General features: G+C 38.4%; 1 protein-coding gene across 2 annotated transcripts in view; it reads left to right on the forward strand.

Annotated features, from left to right (window-relative positions):
• The window catches only part of ZC3H8 (zinc finger CCCH-type containing 8), a 37,429-nt gene that overhangs the window by 21,037 nt on the left and 1,558 nt on the right, over positions 1 to 14,834 (forward strand). Inside the window, exon 9 of one of the 2 annotated variants that reach the window (XR_013967358.1) lies at positions 5,301 to 5,359. The exons of the other annotated variant lie outside the window; for it this stretch is intronic. The gene's annotated coding sequence lies outside the window, so the exon portion shown is untranslated. The remainder of the gene's footprint in view (positions 1 to 5,300; positions 5,360 to 14,834) is intronic. 2 annotated transcript variants of the gene reach the window in all.

The following is a 14,834-nucleotide window of genomic DNA, read 5'->3' on the forward strand; positions in this document are numbered from 1 at the left end:
ATAGCTCTTACTCATTAATTTATACTTTCATATAGCATTTTATTCTATGAATATGTTAAAATTTATTTGGTCATTCAACTACTGATGGACACTTAGGTTATTTTCAATTTTTTAAATATAAGGTATTGTTAGAAATAATTATACGTATGTCTTTTGTTATAGTTGTGTGTGCGTTATCCTGGATATAAACCAAGGAAAATGTAAAATTTAAGATAATACCAGTCTTTTCTAAAGTAGTTAGAACAGTTTATACTCCCACCAACTGTGTAAAAGAACGCCTGTGGCTCTATACTTGCTGGTACTTTTATTGTCAAGACTTCAGTTTATTGGACATAAAAGTGATGTCACATAGCTTATTTTCATGAAATTCAGCATCTTTTCTTAAGCTTACTAGCTTTTGAGTTTCATTTTTGGTGAAATTCCTGTTGTGTTTTTGCCTGTGTCTCAATTGGGCTGATTGTACTTTATAAATTGATTTTATATATTCCTGATGTAATTCTTCATGGGATATGTGTGGCAGGTTATCTCCCATTTTGTGTATTGTCTTTTCAGTTTTTCTGAGGAGGCTCAATGAGTAGAATTACTTCCTTTGGCAATCTTTTTAAGTTTTGGAGTTTTGGGTTTTTTTATATTTCTTTTTTACTCCTTTGGAAAATGTATCAGTTAATAGTTGCTCCCATAATGGTGTTAACAATCAGAAGCCTCTCACTAGCATATAAAAATAAACATTTCTTTTTCCATACATCTGCATATTGGCTGGGAATAGGCTGATCTAGGCTGGCTTTGGCTGGGTTGGCTCTGCTTCATTAAGTAGGTTGACTGGGATGGTTCTGTTCAACGTTTGTCTCAGTCTCCTCCTACACCCACTAGGCTAGCTGGGATGTGTTCCTTTCATGGTTCCTCCAAACCAAGATTGGTTTCTGGGGTATCTTTTCTGCTTCATTTCTCTCATTCTCAAATACTCTGTCTTAGTTCCTGGAGCTTTCCTGGATTTTACCCGTTTGATAGTTTATCTAATGCTATTCTTCACAAATGCCTTGGATATTTTGGGCCCTTATTTTAAAAAATTCTTTGGTAACATTTTTTTTATTTATTTGAGAGAGATAGAGCACAGATTGGGGGGAGAGGCAGAGGAAGAGGGAGAGGGACAAGTAGACTCCCTGCTGAGTGGGGAGCCTGACGCGGGGCTCAATCCCAGGACTCCAGGATCATGACCTGAGTTGAACTCAGATGCTTAACCAACTGAGCCACCCGGGTGCCCCTATTTTGGGCCCTTTTACTTCGATACAGTTTTCACCTGCTTTCTGCGTAAAGCTTAATACTTCTTGGTAAATTTACAAAGTTGTGTGACATCACCATATCCAATTTTAGGATGTTTTTGACACCCACAAAAAGATCCCTTGTACCTATTTTCATTCACTCTCCAATCTCACTTCCAGTCATAGGCAACCACTGATCTCTTTCTGTCTCTAGATTTGCCTTTTCTGGGCATTTCGTATAAATTTAAATATGTGGTCTTCTGCTTCTGGCTCTTCATGTAGTATAATATTTTTGAGATTCATTCATGCCTTATCATAGATCACTTTTTTTAAAAGATTTTATTTATTTATTTGACAGAAAGAGATCACAAGTAGGCAGAGAGTGGGAAGCAGGCTCCCCACTGAGCAGAGAGCCCAATGTGGGGCTCAATCCCAGGACCCTGAGACCGTGACCCGAGCCGAAGGCAGAGGCTTAACCCGCTGAGCCACCCAGGCACCCGTTCACTTTTTTTTTTTAATAATTGCCCCATTATACCATTGTATGGTTAGGGATTTCTGGATACTATGGTAATTATATGTTTAACTTCTTAGGAACTGGAAAATTGTTTTCCAAGGTGGTTGTATCATTTTGCATTCTAGACAGCAAAGTAAGAAGATTTTAGTTTCTCCACATCCTCACCCACACTCATTATTGTCAGTTGTTTTTGATTATAGCTTTTCTAGTAGGGGTGAAGTGGTATCTCACTATAGCTCTAATTTGCATTTTTCAAATGATTAATGGTGTTAAGCATCTTTTCATGTGCTTGGTCAGTTCAGATCTTTACCTATTCTGTAATTGGATCTTACAATTGAGTTGTAAGAGTTCTTTGCTGGATACAAGTCCATTATCACATATATGATTTAGAAGTATTTTGTCCCTATATATGGCTTTGTCTTTTTGTCCTAATTTGTGCCTGTGTTTTTAAAACAGTGTCATTGGGAAGGGTATGTGTTGTGGTGAGTGCTGTGTGTTGTGTAAGACTGATGAATCACAGACCTCTAGCCCTGAAACAAATAATACATTATATGTTAATATTGATATTAATGATTCTTTTGAGTTAATTCTTGGGAAAAGTATGAGCTAAGGATCTAAATTTTTCTTTTTGCATGTAGATATCCAGTTGTCCCAGCACTATATTAAAAAAAGACTGCCCTTTATCCACTGAGTTACCTTGGCACCTTTGTCAGAAATCAATTGTCTATAAATATAAGAATTTCTTTCTAGACTTTCAGTTGTGTTCTGTTGCTTTGTATGGTTATCCTTGTATGCTGTCACACTGTCTTGTGATAGTGTCTTGTGATTCCTGTAGCTTTATACTAAGCTTTAAAATAAGAAAATATAAACTGTCCAGTTTTATTCACCTTTTCTAAGATTGTTTTGGCTATTTGGTGTCTTTTGCTTTTTCATATAAATTTTAGGATCAGCTTGTAAATTTCTACAAAACACCTACCCTGGAATTTTGACAGTTTGCATTGACCTGTGGAGAATGGCCATGTTCTATGAATATGGAATGTATCTCACTTTATTTAGATCTTTAATTTCTCTCAGTTTTGTAGTTTTCAGCATACAAGTGTGTTATTTACACTTATTTTGTTAAATTTATTTACACACATTTTTTCCTCTTTGATGCTCTTGATAAATGGAATGTTTTTTAAACTTAATTTTTGGATCATATATTCCTAGTATAAAGAAATAGAACTTATTTTTTCATTTTCATCTTTTTTTCCCGAGTCTTTTATGAACTCATTTATTAGCTCTATAGTTTTGTGTGTGTGTATGTGTGTGTTCCTTAGAAATTTCTACATATTATCTGAGAATAAAGACAGTTTTACTTCTTCCTTTCTAATCCGGATGCCTTTTATTTCTTGAGTGATTTCACTGCCTCAAACCTCCCATGCAATGTTAAATAGAAGGGACAGCAGACATCATTGACTTTTTCCTGATGTTAGGAAAAAAGCACTCAGTCCTTCACCACTGTGTATGATTTCAGCTGTAGATTTTTCAAAGATATGCTTCATTGGTTTGAGAAAGTTCCCTTCTATTCATATTTTATCAAAGCTTTTATCGTGGATGGCTGTTGGATTTTGTCAAATGCGTTTTCTCTATCTGCTGAGATGCTCATATCATTTTTCCCTTTAATCCTATTAATATGATATACTACATTATTATGAAATGTTCAGATGTTAAACCAGTGTTGCATTCTTTTTTTTTTTAAGATTTTATTTATTTATTTGACAGACAGAGATCACAAGTAGGCAGAGAGGCAGGCAGAGAGAGGAGGAAGCAGGCTCCCTGCTGAACAGAGAGCCCGATGCGGGGCTCGATTCCAGGACCCTGGGATCATGACCTGAGCCAAAGGCAGAGGCCTTAACCCACTGAGCCACTCAGGTGCCCCAAACCAGTGTTGCATTCTTGAGATAAGTCCCACTTGGTCATGGTATATAACCTGTTTTGAATATTTTTGGATTTGATTTGCTAATATTTTATGAAAGATTTTTATTCTATTCATATATAGCTTTCTTATCATATCTTTTTCTAGCTTTGGTATCAGGGTAATACTGGTTTCCTTAAGTGAATTGACAGATGTTCCTTCTTCCTTTATTTTCTGGAAAAGTTTTTGAAGGATTGGTATTATTTTTTCTTTAAATATGTGGTAGCACTCACCACTGAGGACACCTGAGCCTGGGCTTTTCTTTAACAGAAGATTTTACATTCTGATTCAATTTCTTTCCTTTTTATAGGTTTATTCAAGTTTTTTTTCCTTGAATTCTGTTTTGGTAACTTGCATTTTCCTATTAATTTTGCCATTTCATCTAAGTCATCTACTTTGTTGGCATAAGTTTGTCCAATAGTACTGTTTTATAACTCTTTTGATTTCTGTATCAAGATTTTTGTATCAAGAAGAGATTTCTGTGCCAACAGTTTTGAGTTCTGTATGATAGTGATATCCCCCCTCTTTTGTACCTCATTTTGGTACTTTTGAGTCTACTCTTTTTTTTTCTTGGTTAGTGTAACTAAATGTTTTGTTGATCTTTCAAAGAACCAACTTGGTCTATTGATTATTCTCTATTTTTTTTTAATTGATTTCCACTCAATTTTTCTTATTTCCTTCCTTCTGCTTGCTTTCTGTTTCGTTTGCTCCTATGTAGGTTTTAGAGTCAGTTTGCCAAACCCCTCCTCGCCAGCAAAGCAAAACAAAAACGGTTTGGGGTTCTTTTAATTGGAATTTGTTTAGCTGTATGCATTAGTTTGGAAACAGTTGACAGCTTTTTGGAGTGAGTTCTTCAGTCCATGAATATGTTGTCTATAGTCTTTTTAAGTGGTTTTTTAATAAAGTTATCATTGTCCCTAGTGGGCCTACACATTCTTGTTAATTTTTTTAAGTACTTTATAATTTTGGATGTTATTCTCATTCATATTTTTAAAAATATTTATTTATTTATTTATTTGTCAGGGAGAGAGAGTGTGTGCACAAGCAGGCAGAGTGGTAAGCAGAGGTGGAGAGAGAAGCAGGCTCCCTGCCAAGCAAGGAGCCCGATATGGGACTCGATCCCACGACCCTGGGATCATGACCTGAGCTGAAGGCAGTGGCCTAACCGACTGAGCCACCCAGGCGTCCCATCTCATTCATATTTTTAAATTTGATTTTTCTGATTTGAATCAAAAACTTCGCTAATTTCTCTTTTAAAGTTGATAATCTGAGTAAGGTTTTCTGGATTTTTTTGTAGACATATATCTGCATATAATGATTTTTATTCCTTCTGTGGTTCTTATTTATTTTTATTTTTCTTGTCTTGTTGACTAGGCCTTATAGTACAAGATTTAAGAACAGCTGTGTTGAAGTATACATTATATATAATGCACTCATTTTAAGTGTACATCTCAGTTATGTTAAGTATATTCACATTGTTTTGCATCCAGTCTTCAGAACCTTTTCATCTTGCAAAACTGAAATTCTGAACCCATTTAACAGTAACTACCCATTCCCTCCCTCTCCCAAGCCCTTGGCAACCACCATTCTTCTTTATATCTCTGATTTTGATGACGCCAGATACCTCAGGTAAGTGGGATCCTAGAGTATTTGTCTTTTTGTGACTGGCTTATTTCACTTAACGTAGTATCTTCAAGGTTCATTAATGCAGCATGTGTCAGGATGTCCATCCTTTTTCAGGCTGAGTAATATTCCATTACTCAGTAATATATTATTCCTATTACTCATATTCCATACTGAGTAATATTCCATATTTAAAATGTATCTCCACATTTTGCTTAACCATTCATCTGTTGATGGTTACTTGGAGTGCTTCCATGTTTTAACTGTTGTGAATAATGCTGTTCTGAACATGATGTACAAATATCTTTTTGAAACTCTCCTTTCAATTTTGGGTGTATATGCGGAAGTAGAATTGTTGGGCCATGTGATAATTCTGTTCTTCATTTTTTTTTTAAAAGATTCTATTTATTTATTTGACAGACAGAGATCACAAGTAGGCAGAGAGACAGGCAGAGAGAGAGGAGGAAGCAGGCTCCCCACTGAGCAGAGAGCCCGATGCAGGGCTCGATCCCAGGACCCTGGGATCATGACCCAGGCTGAAGGCAGAGGCTTAACCCACTGAGCCACCCAGGCGCCCCCTGTTCTTAATTTTTTTGAGGAACCACCGTACTGTTTCCGTAGTAGCTGTACCATTTACATTCCCACCACAAGTGCACAGAATTCCAGTTTCCCCATGTTCTCACCAACACTTGTTACTTTCTTTTTCTTTTTTTATTTGATAGTAGCCATCCTCATGGGTATGAGGTGGTAGGCATCTCATTGTAGTTACAATTTGCATTTTCCTAATGATTAATGATGTTGAGCATCTTTTCATGTGCTTATTGGCCATTTGTATATCATCTTTGGAGAAATTCAAAGACGGTTCAAGTCCTTTGCACAATTTTGAATAGGGTTTTTGTTGTTTTAGAGAGTTCTCTAAATATTCTGGATTTTAATCACTTATGATAATATGACTTGCAAATATTTTCTCCCATTTCGTAGGTTGCCTTTTCACTCTGTTGATAGTGTTCTTTGATGTACAAGATTTAAAAATTTTCATGAAATCCAGTTTGTCTTTTTTTTTCTTGTGCTGTTTCTTTTTTTTTTTTTTTTTAATAAACATATAATGTATTTTTATCCCCAGGGGTACAGGTCTGTGAATTGCCAGGTTTACACATTTCACAGCACTCATCATAGCCCATACCCTCCCCAATGTCCATTTCCCCACCACCCTCTCCCGTCCCCCCTCCCCCCAGCAACCCTCAGTCTGTTTCTTGAGATTGAGTCTTTGATGGTTTGTCTCCCTCCCAATCCCATCTTTTCATTTTTTCTTTTCCTACCTCCCCCCAACCCCCCCTGCCTTGCATCTCCACTTCCTCATATCAAAGAGATCATATGATAGTTGTCTTTCTCCGATTGACTTATTTCGCTAAGCATGATACCCTCTAGTTCCATCCACATCGTTGCAAATGGCAAGATTTCATGTCTTTTGATGGCTGCATAGTATTCCATTGTGTATATATACCACATCTTCTTTATCCATTCATCTGTTGATGGACATCTAGGCTCTTTCCACAGTTTCGCTATTGTGGACATTGCTGCTATAAACATTCGGGTGCACGTGCCGCTTTGGAGCACCACGTTTGTATCTTTAGGATATATACCCAGTAGTGCAATTGCTGGGTCGTAGGGTAGCTCTATTTTCAGTTTTTTGAGGAACCTCCACACTGTTTTCCAGAGTGGTTGCACCAGCTTGCATTCCCACCAGCAGTGTAGGAGGGTTCCCCTCTCTCCGCATCCTCGCCAGCATCTGTCATTTCTTGACTTGTTAATTTTAGCCATTCTGACTGGTGTGAGGTGGTATCTCATTGTGGTTTTGATTTGTATTTCCCTGATGCCGAGTGATGTGGAGCATTTTTTCATGTGTCTGTTGGCCATCTGGATGTCTTCTTTGCAGAAATGTCTGTTCATGTCCTCTGCCCATTTCTTGATTGGATTATTTGTTCTTTGGGTATTGAGTTTGATAAGCTCTTTATAGATTTTGGATACTAGCCCTTTATCTGATAGGTCGTTTGCAAATATCTTCTCCCATTCTGTCAGTTGTCTTTTGGTTTTGTTCACTGTTTCCTTTGCTGTGCAAAAGCTTTTGATCTTGATGAAATCCCAATAGTTCATTTTTGCCCTTGCTTCTGTTGCCTTTGGCGATGTTCCTAGGAAGAAGTTGCTGCGGTTGAGGTCAAAGAGGTTGCTGCCTGCATTCTCCTCAAGGATTTTGATAGATTCCTTTCTCACATTGAGGTCCTTCATCCATTTTGAGTCTATTTTCATGTGTGGTGTAAGGAAATAGTCCAATTTCATTTTTCTGCATGTGGCTGTCCAATTTTCCCAGCACCATTTGTTGAAGAGGCTGTCTTTTTTCCATTGGATATTCTTTCCTGCTTTGTCGAAGATTAGTTGACCATAGAGTTGAGTGTCTATTTCTGGGCTCTCTATTCTGTTCCATTGGTCTATATATCTGTTTTTGTGCCAGTACCATACTGTCTTGATGATGACAGCTTTGTAATAGAGCTTGAAGTCTGGAATTGTGATGCCACCGACTTTGGCTTTCTTTTTCAATATTCCTTTGGCTATTCGAGGTCTTCTGGTTCCATATAAATTTTAGGATTATTTGTTCTATTTCTTTGAAAAAAATGGATGGGATTTTGATAGGGATTGCATTAAATGTGTAGATTGCTTTAGGTAGAATAGACATTTTCACAATATTTGTTCTTCCAATCCATGAGCATGGAATATTTTTCCATTTCTTTGTGTCTTCCTCAATTTCTTTCATGAGTACTTTATAGTTTTCTGAGTATAGATTCTTTGCCTCTTTGGTTAGATTTATTCCTAGGTATCTTATGGTTTTGGGTGCGTTTGTAAATGGGACTGACTCCTCAATTTCTCTTTCTACTGTCTTGTTGTTTGTGTAAAGAAATGCGACTGATTTCTGTGCATTGACTTTATATCCTGACACTTTACTGAATTCCTGTATAAGTTCTAGCAGTTTTGGAGTGGAGCCTTTTGGGTTTTCCACATATAGTATCATATCATCTGCAAAGAGTGAGAGTTTGACTTCTTCTTTGCCAATTTGGATGCCTTTAATTTCTTTTTGTTGTCTGATTGCTGAGGCTAGGACTTCTAGTACTATGTTGAACAGCAGTGGTGATAACGGACATCCCTGCCGTGTTCCTGACCTTAGCGGAAAAACTTTCAGTTTTTCTCCATTGAGAATGATATTTGCGGTGGGTTTTTCATAGATGGCTTTGATAATATTGAGGTATGTGCCTTCTATCCCTACTCTTTGAAGAGTTTTAATCAGGAAGGGATGCTGCACTTTGTCAAACGCTTTTTCAGCATCTATTGAGAGTATCATATGGTTCTTACTCTTTCTTTTATTAATGTATTGTATCACATTGATGGATTTGCGGATGTTGAACCAACCTTGCAGCCCTGGAATAAATCCCACTTGGTCGTGGTGAATAATCCTTTTAATGTACTGTTGGATCCTATTGGCCAGTATTTTGGTGAGAATTTTCGCATCTGTGTTCATCAAGGATATTGGTCTGTAATTCTCTTTTTTGGTGGGGTCCTTGTCTGGTTTTGGGATCAAGGTGTTGCTGGCCTCATAGAATGAGTTTGGAAGTTTTCCTTCCATTTCTATTTTTTGGAACAGTTTCAGGAGAAAAGGAATTAATTCTTCTTTAAATGTTTGGTAGAATTCCCCTGGAAAGCCATCTGGTCCTGGACTTTTGTTTGTTTGGAGATTTTTGATGACTGTTTCAATCTCCTTACTGGTTATGGGTCTGTTCAGGTTATCTATTTCTTCCTGGTTCAGTTGTGGTAGTTTATACGTCTCTAGAAATGTATCCATTTCTTCCAGATTGTCAAATTTGTTGGCGTAGAGTTGCTCGTAGTATGTTCTTATAATTGTTTGTATTTCTTTGGTGTTGGTTGTGATCTCTCCTCTTTCATTCATGATTTTATTTATTTGCGTCCTTTCTCTTTTCTTTTTGATAAGTCTGGCCAGGGGCTTATCAATCTTATTAATTCTTTCAAAGAACCAGCTCCTAGTTTTGTTGATTTGTTCTATTGTTTTTTTTAGTTTCTATTTCATTGATTTCTGCTCTGATCTTTATGATTTCTCTTCTCCTGCTGGGTTTAGGCTTTCTTTGTTGTTCTCTCTCCAGCTCCTTTAAGTGTAGGGTTAGGTTGTGTATTTGAGACCTTTCTTGTTTCTTGAGAAAGGCTTGCACCGCTATATATTTTCCTCTCAGGACTGCCTTTGTTGTGTCCCACAGATTTTGAACCGTTGTGTTTTCATTATGATTTGTTTCCATGAATTTTTTCAATTCTTCTTTAATTTCCTGGTTGACCCATTCATTTTTTAGAAGGATGCTGTTTAGTCTCCATGTATTTGCGTTCTTTCCAAATTTCCTCTTGTGATTGAGTTCTAGCTTCAGAGCATTGTGGTCTGAAAATATGCAGGGAATGATCTCAATCTTTTGGTACCGATTGAGTCCTGATTTATGACCCAGGATGTGGTCTATTCTGGAGAATGTTCCATGTGCACTAGAGAAGAATGTATATTCTGTTGCTTTGGGATGGAATGTTCTGAATATATCTGTGATGTCCATCTGGTCCAGTGTGTCATTTAAGGCCTTTATTTCCTTGTTGATCTTTTGCTTAGATGATCTGTCCATTTCAGTGAGGGGAGTGTTAAAGTCCCCTGCTATTATTGTATTACTGTCGATGTATTTCTTTGATTTTGTTATTAATTGGTTTATATAGTTGGTTGCTCCCATGTTAGGGGCATAGATATTTAAGATTGTTAGGTCTTCTTGTTGGACAGACCCTTTGAGTATGATATAGTGTCCTTCCTCATCTCTTATTATAGTCTTTGGCTTAAAATCTAATTGATCTGATATAAGGATTGCCACCTCAGCTTTCTTCTGATGTCCATTAGCATGGTACATTGTTTTCCACCCCCTCACTTTAAATCTGGAGGTGTCTTCGGGTCTAAAATGAGTTTCTTGTAGGCAGCATATTGATGGGTTTTGTTTTTTTATCCATTCTGATACCCTGTGTCTTTTGATTGGGGCATTTAGCCCATTAACATTCAGGGTAACTATTGAGAGATATGAATTTGGTGCCATTGTATTGCCTGTAAGGTGACTGTTCCTGTATATTGTCTCTGTTTCTTTCTGATCTACTACTTTTAGGGTCTCTCTTTGCTTAGAGGACCCCTTTCAATATTTCCTGTAGAGCTGGTGTGGTGTTTGCAAATTCTTTCAGCTTTTGTTTGTCCTGGAAGCTCTTTATCTCTCCTTCTATTTTCAATGATAGCTTAGCCGGATATAGTATTCTTGGCTGCATGTTTTTCTCGTTTAGTGCTCTGAATATATCATGCCAGTTCTTTCTGGCCTGCCAGGTCTCTGTGGATAGGTCCGCTGCCAATCTAATGTTTTTGCCCTTGTATGTTACAGACTTCTTTTCCCGGGCTGCTTTCAGGATTTTCTCTTTGTCGCTAAGACTTGTAAATTTTACTATCAGGTGATGAGGTGTGGACCTATTTTTATTGATTTTGAGGGGCGTTCTTAGCATCTCCTGGATTTTGATGTTTGTTCCCTTTGCCATATTAGGGAAATTCTCTCCAATAATTGTCTCCAATATACCTTCTGCTCCCCTCTCTCTTTCTTCTTCTTCTGGAATCCCAATTATTCTAATGTTGTGTCGTCTTATGGTGTCGCTTATCTCTCGAATTCTCTCCTCGTGGTCCAGTATTTGTTTGTCTCTCTTTTGCTCAGCTTCTTTATTCTCTGTCATTTGGTCTTCTATGTCACTAATTCTTTCTTCTGCCTCATTTATCCTAGCAGTGAGAGCTTCCATTTTTGATTGCACCTCATTAATAGCTTTTTTGATTTCAACTTGGTTAGATTTTAGTTCTTTTATTTCTCCAGAAAGGGCTTTTATCTCTCCGGAGAGGGTTTCTCTAATATCTTCTATGCCTTTTTCGAGCCCGGCTAGAACCTTGAGAATTGTCATTCTGAACTCTAGATCTGTCATGTTACCAATGTCCGTATTGATTAGGTCTCCAGCCTTCGGTACGGCCTCTTGTTCTTTTTTTTTGAGGTGAGTTTTTCCGCCTTGTCATTTTGTCCAGACAAGATTTGCTTTCTCCTGCTGTGGAATTCCGCTGTTCTTGGTGACTGAAGTTGGTTTTGGATGGGTTTCTTGTTGATCTTCTGGGGGAGGGGCCTGTTGTAGTGATTCTCAAGTGTCTTTGCCGCAGGCGGAATTGCACCACCCTTGCCAGGGGCCGGGCTGAGTAATCCGCTTGGGTTTGCTTTCGGGAGCTTTTGTTCCCTGAGCACTTTCCGTAGATTTCCGGAGGACGGGAATGAAGATGGCGGCCTCCCAATCTCTCGGCCCAGAGGAGCCGAGAGCTTGGGGTTCCGCTCCTCAGTGCACTCTCAGAGCAAAGCACCCAACCGCCCCGCCTCCCTGGCCTGCGGTCGTGCCTTGAGGAAAGCAGTCAATTGCTGGAGCTGGAGAAAAGCGCCGGGTCGCTTCCGTCTCCGTGGCCTCCGGCCGCGCTCCGAGCCCACCCAGCCTGTGACCGGCACAAGGTAACCACGGGCTTAGAGCTCACTCCTCGGCTTTGTCGCTGTAGCTGGCTTCCCCGCTCTAATACCTGCGAGCTCTGTGGCACTCAGACACCCCCGGTCCTTCTGTGACCCCGCGGGACCTGGGGTTATGCTGACCCCGCCTGGGTTTCCCCCCGGTTTAGCCTCTGGAGCGATGTCTCCCAGTGGAGCCGACTTTTAAAAGTCCCGATTTTGTGCTCCGTTGCTCCGCCGCTTGCCGGGAGCTGGCCCCTCCCCCCGGGGTCTATCTTCCCGTCGCTTTGGATTCACTTCTCCGCAGGTCCTACCTTTCAGAAAGTGATCGATTTTCTGTTTCTAGAATTGTTGCTCCTCTTCTCTTCGATTTCCCGTTGGATTTGTAGGTGTTCACAATGGTTAGATAAGCTATCTAGCTGATCTCCTGCTACCCGATGTCGTCTCAGCCTGCTACTTCTCCCCCATCTTGACTCCTCCCCCTCTTGTGCTGTTTCTGTCTTTGGTCTCATATTCAGGAAATCACTGCTGAATCCCAATGTTGTCAAACTTTTATCCTGTCTCTTTTTCCTAAGAGTTTTATAGTTCTAGCTCTTAGTTTAAGTCTTTAATTCATTTTGAGTTAATGGATGAAGAGATATAGGAGATCGAAGAGAGAAAACTTTTTAAGTCTTTAATTTTTAAGTCTTTAATTCATTTTGAGTTTGGGGAGGGTTACAACTTCATTCTTTTGCATTTAGATATCCAGTTTTGCCAGCCCCATTTGTTGAAAAGACTGTCATTTCCCCATTGAATGACTTTGGCACCCTTTGTCAAAAATTATTTGACCGTGTGTGGGAAGGTTTATTTCTGAGCTCTGTATTCTATTCCATTGGTTTTATATATGTTTGTCTTTATGCCAATACCATATTATTTGATTATTGTAGATTTATAGTCAGTTTTGAAATTTAGAAGTGTGAACCTCAACTTTGTTCTTTTTCAAGATTATTTTTGGCTTTTTGAGGCCTATTGAGATTCCATATGAATTTTAGGGTGGATTTTTGTTTCTGCCAAAAATGTTATGATTTTGATAGTGAATGCACTGATGCCATAAATCACTTTGGGCACTATTGACAACTATATTAAGTCTTTCCGATTCATGAACATGGGGTGCCTTTGCATTTATTTATGTTTTTATCTTCTTTCAGAAATATTTTGTAGTTTTCATTGTACAAGCCTTTCACCATCTTTTTAAATTTCCTAAAAATTTTATTCTCTTTGAGGTATAGTGAATGGAATTGTCTTCTTGACTTCCTTTTCAGATTGTGTGTAATTTGTGTATAGAAAAGGAACTGATTCTTGTGTGTTGACTTTATATCCTGCTGGTTTGTTGAATTCGTTTGTTAGTTCTTTTTTTTTTTTTTAAGATTTTATTTATTTATTTGACAGACAGAGATCACAAGTGGGCAGAGAGAGGGGAGGAAGCAGGCTCCCTGCTGAGCAGAGAGCCCGATGTGGGACTCGATCCCAGGACCCTGGGATCCTGACCTGAGCCAAAGGCAGAGGCTTTTACTCACTGAGCTACCCAGGTGCCTCTCGTTTATTAGTTCTAACAAAAAGTATTTTTGTGGAAGCTTTAAGGTTTCCTACTTATAGATCATAGATTCTACATGTAGATTATAGATATATAGATAAATGTTTTCTTAACATGATAAAATATATTATACCTTAATAAGAAAATAAGCGTCATACTTAATGGGGAAACAATGGAGGCATTTCCACTAGAAGTGTTTATGTCCAGTGGGACTGTCTAGTTTCTGAAAGTTGAATAGAATTTCCCTCTGAAAACATCTATATGGGGTGCTAGTTTCATTTAAAAATGTCCTTGATGAAACAGTAAAAATTATTAATGTTAAACCTCAGTTCTTGGTATGTCTTGTCAATATTATGTATAGTGAAATGGAAAGACGTATAAAGTATTTCTACCTACTCAGTGGTATTCTCAAGGAAAAACATTTGTGTGCTTTTATCTTAATTGCAAGCTGAATTAGCTGTATTTTTTCATGAATACTCAAAAGAACAACTAAGGGGCAAACTTTTTTTTTCCAGACGTAGATGTTCAGCAGATACTTTTCACAAATGAATGAAATGACCCCATTACTTCAAGGAAAGTAACTGAAAATATTCATTATCAATGATAAAATTCTAGCTTTTGAGCAAAAATTATAATTTGAGGGGCACCTGGGTGGCTCACTGGGTTAAAGCCTCTGCCTTCGACTCAGGTCATGATCTCAGGGTCCTGGGATCGAGCCCCATATCGGGCTCTCTGCTCAGCGGGGGGCCTGCTTCCTCCTTTCTCTCTGCCTGCCTCTCTGCCTACTTGTGATCTCTGTCTGTCAAATAAATAAATAAATAATCTAAAGAAAAATTATAATTTGAAACATTTGATCTGTCTCTCTGAGCTTGATAGCTTTCCTGTACTTTTTTGTCAGATTGGTTGGTAATATTAAAGACTGGTGATATTTTAAAATGTGGTGTTTTAAATAATGTATAATGAAACATTTGAAAGGTATGCATAAATTAGTAAGCTAATATTTCCAAATAAATAATGCATGGTATTTCAGAATTATGCATGGGTTAAACATCCATCCAACCTATAATATAGATTATTGGGTTTTAATATAACAGTACTAAAATTTCCTTCTTGGGGCGCCTGGGTGGCTCAGTGGGTTAAAGCCTCTGCCTTCGGTTCAGGTCATGATCCCAGGGTCCTGGGATCGAGCCCCGCATCGGGCTCTGTGCTCGGCGAGGAGCCTGTTTTCTCCCCTCTCTCTGCCTGCCTCTCTGCCTACTTGTGATCTCCGTCA

The sequence above is a fragment of the Martes martes genome, assembly GCF_963455335.1.
Source record: "Martes martes genome assembly, chromosome: 9".
Lineage (NCBI taxonomy): Eukaryota > Metazoa > Chordata > Mammalia > Carnivora > Mustelidae > Martes > Martes martes.